Source organism: Aphelocoma coerulescens, unplaced genomic scaffold (assembly GCF_041296385.1).
Source record: "Aphelocoma coerulescens isolate FSJ_1873_10779 unplaced genomic scaffold, UR_Acoe_1.0 HiC_scaffold_303, whole genome shotgun sequence".
Lineage (NCBI taxonomy): Eukaryota > Metazoa > Chordata > Aves > Passeriformes > Corvidae > Aphelocoma > Aphelocoma coerulescens.
This window is the reverse complement of record NW_027183647.1, coordinates 105,001-112,500: the sequence shown is the minus strand read 5'-3', so window position 1 is coordinate 112,500 and position 7,500 is coordinate 105,001.

The window sequence follows — 7,500 nt, the reverse complement described above, 5'->3', positions numbered from 1 at the left end:
TTGGCTTCGCCGGGCCCCGCCCGGCCGGGCGCTTAGCGCCGGGGGACGCCCCTTGGCTTCACCCGGCCCCGCCCGGCCGGGCGCTTAGCGCCGGGCCACGCCGGTTGGCTTCGCCCGGCTCCGCCCGGCCTAACGCTTAGCGCCGGGGGACGCCCCTTGGCTTCACCCGGCCCCGCCCGGCCGGGCGCTCAGCGCCGGGCCACGCCGGTTGGCTTCGCCCGGCCCCGCTCGGCCTAACGCTTAGCGCCGGGGTAGACCTGGTTGCTTCGCCCGGCCCCGCCCGGCTGGGCGCTTAGCGCCGGGGGACGCCCCTTGGCTTCACCCGGCCCCGCCCGGCCGGGCGCTCAGCGCCGGGCCACGCCGGTTGGCTTCGCCCGGCCCCGCTCGGCCTAACGCTTAGCGCCGGGGTGGACCTGGTTGCTTCGCCCGGCCCCGCCCGGCTGGGCGCTCAGCGCCGGGGGACGCCCCTTGGCTTCACCCGGCCCCGCCCGGCCTAACGCTTAGCGCCGGGGGACGCCCCTTGGCTTCACCCGGCCCCGCCCGGCCGGGCGCGCAGCGCCGGGCCACGCCGGTTGGCTTCGCCCGGCCCCGCCCGGCCTAACGCTTAGCGCCGGGGTAGACCTGGTTGCTTCGCCCGGCCCCGCCCGGCTGGGCGCTCAGCGCCGGGGGACGCCCCTTGGCTTCACCCGGCCCCGCCCGGCCTAACGCTTAGCGCCGGGGGACGCCCCTTGGCTTCACCCGGCCCCGCCCGGCCGGGCGCGCAGCGCCGGGCCACGCTGGTTGGCTTCGCCCGGCCCCGCTCGGCCTAACGCTTAGCGCCGGGGTAGACCTGGTTGCTTCGCCCGGTTCCGCCCGGCTGGGCGCTTAGCGCCGGCGGACACCTGTTGGCTTCTCCGGCTCCGCCCAGCCGGGTGCTTAACGCCGGCCGACGCTTGTTGGCTTTGCCAGGCCCCGCCCGGCCGGGCGCTTAGCGCCGGGCCACGCCTCTTGGCTTCGCCATGCCCCGCCCGGCTGGGCGCTTAGCACCGGGCGACGCCTGTTGGCTTCCCCCGTCCGGCCCTATGGGTTTGCCGTGTAGCTCTGGGCAGACCTCCTTCTCCAGGCCCCGCTTGGAACCCTAGTCACATGAGCGGCCCGTAGATTTGTTTCCTTTGTAGATTTCTCCTCCTGGAGCTCGGGGCCTGCCCCCTGCCCACCTCCCCTCCCCCCCACCCCCCCAATGTGGGTGGACCCGGCCTCCCCTCCTGGTGCTGGGGAGACCAGGTCTCGTCGATCGGACCCGCAGCCCCGGGACCCAGTCCAGGCCCGCGAGCACGTCTTGGGCGGCCAGCCCGCACGTCTGGCAGCCCCGCACGCACCCGCCACACACGGCAGCTCGCACGCGCTGGTCCCCCCCTCCCCCCCCCCCGCCCCGAAAGCTGGGACGTGAAGGCGAGTGACTTTCGGTCCCAGACGGCGGCGTCCCTTCTGGCTCCATGCCTGAGCGGCCGTCAGCGTCACCCCCTGCCGCGCGCTTCCCCAGCTCCAGCCCGCCCTGTCGCCACCCTGCCTGCAGCCCGCTCCCCATGCCACTGCCGGAGAGGGAAGGAGGGACTCTTTAGGAGCCGGCGGCGTTCCCGCCGCCTCCGTGCCAAAACGGCCAGCAGCATCCGCTCTCTAAGCCCGGCTCCCGGCCCTCGAAAGCCTGCCGTGCCCTTGCCCCACCTCCCACCTTGATTTCTGCATCTCTCACTCCCTCATCCGCCCGCCTCGCTTCCGTCCTGCCGCAGGCTTGACCGGGGCTGGGGGTAGGCAGGAAGGAACGCCATCGAACCGAGAGGCTCAGAGCGACCTGAACAGGATGCTTCTTCAAAAAGAGACAGTGCCAAGCATCCCGCCACCACCTCCAGACTGTCGCTGGCCCTACTTCTGCACCAGGCTCTCGGCCTGCTCGCCGAACACCCTGGCTGCCTCGGCACCCAAGTCCTCGCCCCCCTGCTGCTGCCGTCGCCGCCGTCCGAACTGGCTGATGGGACCCTGGGCAGGGGCGAGAAAAGTCTGAGGGTGGCGCCAGGGAGGCAGATGGTGGAGAGCAGGAGTGCCCCCAACCCTCGAGAGACAGGGCGACGGGAGGGAGGGGGACGGAGCGCATCTGCGGCAAGTGTGCGCGTCCATGCGCAGGCGTGCCTATGTCTGTGTGTGTCTGTCTGTGTCGATGAGTGTGCAGCTGTGGCCGTCCGCGGCAAAAAGAGAGGGGGGCGGCGGGGCTGTGAGTGGGTCTGAGAGTCCCTGTGTCTGCCTATCTCTCCGTGTGAACATGGGCCGGGGGCCGCCCGCTCCCTGCCAGCATCGGGCGCCTCGGCGCGGCGCCCCCGCGGCCCGCCGGAGCGGCGGCGGGGGCCGGGGACCTCGGCGGACCCTGAAAGAACCGGCCCGAAGGCGGCCGCCCGGCCCCGGCCCCGGCCCCGGCCCCGGCCGCCGGCCCCGGCCCCGGCCCCGGCCCCGGCCGCCGGCCCCGGCCCCGGCCCGGGCCCCCGCCCCGGCCCTCGCCGGCGGGCGGGGCTCGTCCCGCCGGGGCTCGCCCGCTGCCTGCCGGCCTCGGGCACCGGGGCGCGGCGCCCCCGCGGCCCCCCGAAGCGGCGGCGGGAGACGGGGACCTCGGCGGACCCCGAAAGAACCGGCCCGAAGGCGGCCGCCCGGTCCCCCCGGCCTCGGCCCCGGCCCCTCCTGGTGGGCGGGGCCAGTCGCGCCGGCGGCCATCGGCTTCGTTCCCTGTTCCTATGCACCTGCTTCCCCTCCCCGCTGTCTCCCTAGAGGTGCTCTGCTCTGGTGGGGCTGGGCGTGGTGCCCGGGGTGGGGTGGGGAGGGGCGTCCGTTTTGGTGCGTCAATGTGTGTGGGCTGGCCGAGCTAAGGGCACACGATCCTCCCGAGCGTGGCCGGCTGTGGTGTGGGCGCCCAAGAAAACGGAGTAAAATTCGCAAAGAATTTTTTTTTTCCCCAGGAAACTTCCTTGTTCCTAGCAGAAGAAAGATGTACTCGTTCAAAAATTAAAGGTTGAGTTTTGTCGAAAATACGTATTGGTCTTGAAACCGGGTTCTCAGGCGGGACAGGGCTGCTAGAGCCATACGGTTCCGGGGCGTTCCGGGGCTGTGGGGTTCCCCCGGCTCAGGGATGGCAGGAGGATGCCTTGTCTCCGGGGTCGGCTGCGGCCACCAGCGGTTGCCGGAGCCGTCAGCGTACTGTCCCGGCAGCGTCCGGCCAGAGGGCGAACAGGTCTACCCGGATCCGGGCTCGGCCGCGGCCGCCGGCCGTGCCACGAAACCGCCCGCGTGGCTCCCCTGGCGGCGCCCGGTCTCGGCGTGAACAGGTCTACCCGGCCCGGGGACGGCTCCGGGCGGACAGGTCTACCCGGATCCGGGCCCGGCCGCGGCCGCCGCCCGGCCCTCGCCGGCGGGCGGGGCTCGTCCCGCCGGGGCTCGCCCGCTGCCTGCCGGCCTCGGGCACCTGGGCGCGGCGCCCCCGCGGCCCCCCGAAGCGGCGGCGGGAGACGGGGACCTCGGCGGACCCCGAAAGAACCGGCCCGAAGGCGGCCGCCCGGTCCCCCCGGCCTCGGCCCCGGCCCCTCCTGGTGGGCGGGGCCAGTCGCGCCGGCGGCCATCGGCTTCGTTCCCTGTTCCTATGCACCTGCTTCCCCTCCCCGCTGTCTCCCTAGAGGTGCTCTGCTCTGGTGGGGCTGGGCGTGGTGCCCGGGGTGGGGTGGGGAGGGGCGTCCGTTTTGGTGCGTCAATGTGTGTGGGCTGGCCGAGCTAAGGGCACACGATCCTCCCGAGCGTGGCCGGCTGTGGTGTGGGCGCCCAAGAAAACGGAGTAAAATTCGCAAAGAATTTTTTTTTTCCCCAGGAAACTTCCTTGTTCCTAGCAGAAGAAAGATGTACTCGTTCAAAAATTAAAGGTTGAGTTTTGTCGAAAATACGTATTGGTCTTGAAACCGGGTTCTCAGGCGGGACAGGGCTGCTAGAGCCATACGGTTCCGGGGCGTTCCGGGGCTGTGGGGTTCCCCCGGCTCAGGGATGGCAGGAGGATGCCTTGTCTCCGGGGTCGGCTGCGGCCACCAGCGGTTGCCGGAGCCGTCAGCGTACTGTCCCGGCAGCGTCCGGCCAGAGGGCGAACAGGTCTACCCGGATCCGGGCTCGGCCGCGGCCGCCGGCCGTGCCACGAAACCGCCCGCGTGGCTCCCCTGGCGGCGCCCGGTCTCGGCGTGAACAGGTCTACCCGGCCCGGGGACGGCTCCGGGCGGACAGGTCTACCCGGATCCGGGCCCGGCCCCGGCCGCCGCCCGGCCCTCGCCGGCGGGCGGGGCTCGTCCCGCCGGGGCTCGCCCGCTGCCTGCCGGCCTCGGGCACCTGGGCGCGGCGCCCCCGCGGCCCCCCGAAGCGGCGGCGGGAGACGGGGACCTCGGCGGACCCCGAAAGAACCGGCCCGAAGGCGGCCGCCCGGTCCCCCCGGCCTCGGCCCCGGCCCCTCCTGGTGGGCGGGGCCAGTCGCGCCGGCGGCCATCGGCTTCGTTCCCTGTTCCTATGCACCTGCTTCCCCTCCCCGCTGTCTCCCTAGAGGTGCTCTGCTCTGGTGGGGCTGGGCGTGGTGCCCGGGGTGGGGTGGGGAGGGGCGTCCGTTTTGGTGCGTCAATGTGTGTGGGCTGGCCGAGCTAAGGGCACACGATCCTCCCGAGCGTGGCCGGCTGTGGTGTGGGCGCCCAAGAAAACGGAGTAAAATTCGCAAAGAATTTTTTTTTTCCCCAGGAAACTTCCTTGTTCCTAGCAGAAGAAAGATGTACTCGTTCAAAAATTAAAGGTTGAGTTTTGTCGAAAATACGTATTGGTCTTGAAACCGGGTTCTCAGGCGGGACAGGGCTGCTAGAGCCATACGGTTCCGGGGCGTTCCGGGGCTGTGGGGTTCCCCCGGCTCAGGGATGGCAGGAGGATGCCTTGTCTCCGGGGTCGGCTGCGGCCACCAGCGGTTGCCGGAGCCGTCAGCGTACTGTCCCGGCAGCGTCCGGCCAGAGGGCGAACAGGTCTACCCGGATCCGGGCTCGGCCGCGGCCGCCGGCCGTGCCACGAAACTGCCCGCGTGGCTCCCCTGGCGGCGCCCGGTCTCGGCGTGAACAGGTCTACCCGGCCCGGGGAAGGCTCCGGGCGGACAGGTCTACCCGGATCCGGGCCCGGCCGCGGCCGCCGGCCGCGCCCCGAAACCGTCGGCGTGGCGCCGCGGTGGTGCCCGGTCGCGGGGCGAACAGGTCTACCCAGCTCCGGCGGGACTTAGGCAAATTTCGGCAGGGGCCGGGTAGACCTGTTGCCCCACCCGTCCTGGAAGTTCACCAAGGGGTCGCTGTTTCTGGCTGCCTCCAGTTGCGTCATGGTAGGAGGCGGCGTGCGCCAGCGCACCGCCCCGGTCAAGTACGATTGGTTCTCTTGGAGGCGTCCGGGGCCTTGGACTCGTCTGTCCGTATTATGGGAGCGGGTGATGGGCCGTGTCCCCGCAGGCTGGCGGTGCCTGTGTCGAAGGTCGAGAGCGGCGGCCGCGCGCGCGGTTGCCAGAACGAAGAGTGTCGAATAAGCGGGATATGAGTCGCGTGGCTTTTATCCTGGTTTCACAGCCCCAGTTGATGGGAAAGGCCGAAAAAGAGAGAGACTGTGTGAGCCGCTTGTCGGCCTAGGTGGGGTGGCGAGAGACCCGTGAGTGTATCCTCCCTCCGACCCTGGCGGCTGCCGACTCCGTGCAGGGGGGCCGCAGGGGAAAGTCCGGTGGTGGCCGAGGCGGCGGCGCCTCGTTCCTTTTCTGCCCGGCCTTAAGCCGGTGCCCGCTCGGCGGGCTCGGTTTTCGGCTGTCAGTCTGGTGCGGTGGCTGGCAGCCGGTGGGGTGGACGCGGCCGGGGCGCGCTCTGTTTCGCGGAGCCCCGACGGGGCTTTTCCCGGCCCTTCCCTGAGAGCTCCGAGGATGGGCCCAGTTGGCCGAGGTGGCGGCGCCCCGTTCCCGGCTCCCGACCTGTGCTTGGTGTGTCGGCGGTGCCACGGGGACGCTCCGGTGGGGCGTGCGGCCTTGCCTCCGGCCTCGCCCGGTTGGCCGAGGGGCTCGGTGACGGGAGTCGCCCGATGTTGTGGCGGGGCGGCGGCGCCTCGCCCCCCCCCCCGCTGTGTGTTGAAGTCGTCCCCCTTCCTCGGCCCTAAGCTGGGGAACCCGCGTAGCGGGCGGGAAGGTCTCAGGGGCGGCGGCCGGCCTGCGGTGGCCGGCTGCCGAGAGCGGACCGGAAGCCCGACAAGAGAGAGCCCTGTGAGAATGCTTGCCGGCGAGGCGGCGGCGCCTCGCCCTTCCTTGTTTTCGGCCGGCATCGACTGAGCCGCGACGCTGGGGCGGCCCGTGGTGTCGGGCCTGTCCCGGCTGCCGTGGTTGCCGGTGGGCTGGGTTGCGAGAAGGTCCGCTGTTTCAGGCGTGTGTGCCGGCTTGTGCGGTTGCACTGGGGGGGTGCCTGCCCCGGCCTTACGCTGTTTGTTTTTTTTTTTTTTCTCGCGGCCTTAAGCCGCCGCGGCACGACGGAGAAGCGCGGCACAAAGGCGCGCGGGCCACGAACGCCGAAAGGGAGAGAGACGAGAAGGAGGCGTTCTTTGAGAGGTCGTTGGGATTAAAGGGGGGGGGAGTGAGAGGCGCGCGCCTCGCCCCCCAGGCCCGCGGCCCCCGTGGGTAGCACGGGGTTATGTGACGCGCGCTGTCGTGCCTTTTTTTTTTCCCCTCCGCTGTTTGCCGTTCCCCCTGGCTTTTCCGGAGGGAAAGCCGATCGCCGCGAGGCGGGCGAAAGCCGGTGGCCCGTGGGCATGGTCGGTGGCGCTTTCTCGCACGCTCGGAAGGGTTCCGTGGGGCCGGGAGCGTGGCCTGCCGTGGCCTCCTCCCGCCGTGGTCCCGTCCCGATGTTGTCTCGCTAATAAAAGGGAATCGTTGTCCGCAGCCGGGGTTGGGTGGCGGCACCTCCCCGCGCTTTCTCCGCTGTGACCGATGCGAAAGCTCTGCTGCAAAGTGGCGCTCGGGTGCGTCGGGGAGGCTCGGCGGCGCCAAGCCGTGGGGAGGGCCTCTCGGGGACGTGTCCCGCACGCGGAAAAGCAGCCCTGCTGCGTCCGTCTGCCCGCTGCCCGCCTGGAAGCGTGGTGTGGTGCGCGCTTTGGGCTGCCGATGTCCCAGGACCGAGGCCGCGGGGCCTTCTTTCGCTCCTCTTTTCTCGGCTGATCGATGAGGCTTTTCGGGTCGCGTCGGAAAGGGCCCCCGGCGGGCCGGCTCTTCCGGGGCTCTCTGTAATGGGGAAGCCACGGCGGAGTCCGGTGCTCGGGCAGGGCGGTCTCCTTTCCAATTCGCTTCCCGTCGCAGGTGAGGTGTCGCCGCTCCCGCTGCCGGGAGGGCGTCTTTACCGTCCGGGCTGTGTGACGGCCGCGTGGCCCCGCGAGCCCTCAGGTGTCCTTCAAACCATGCGAGGTGTG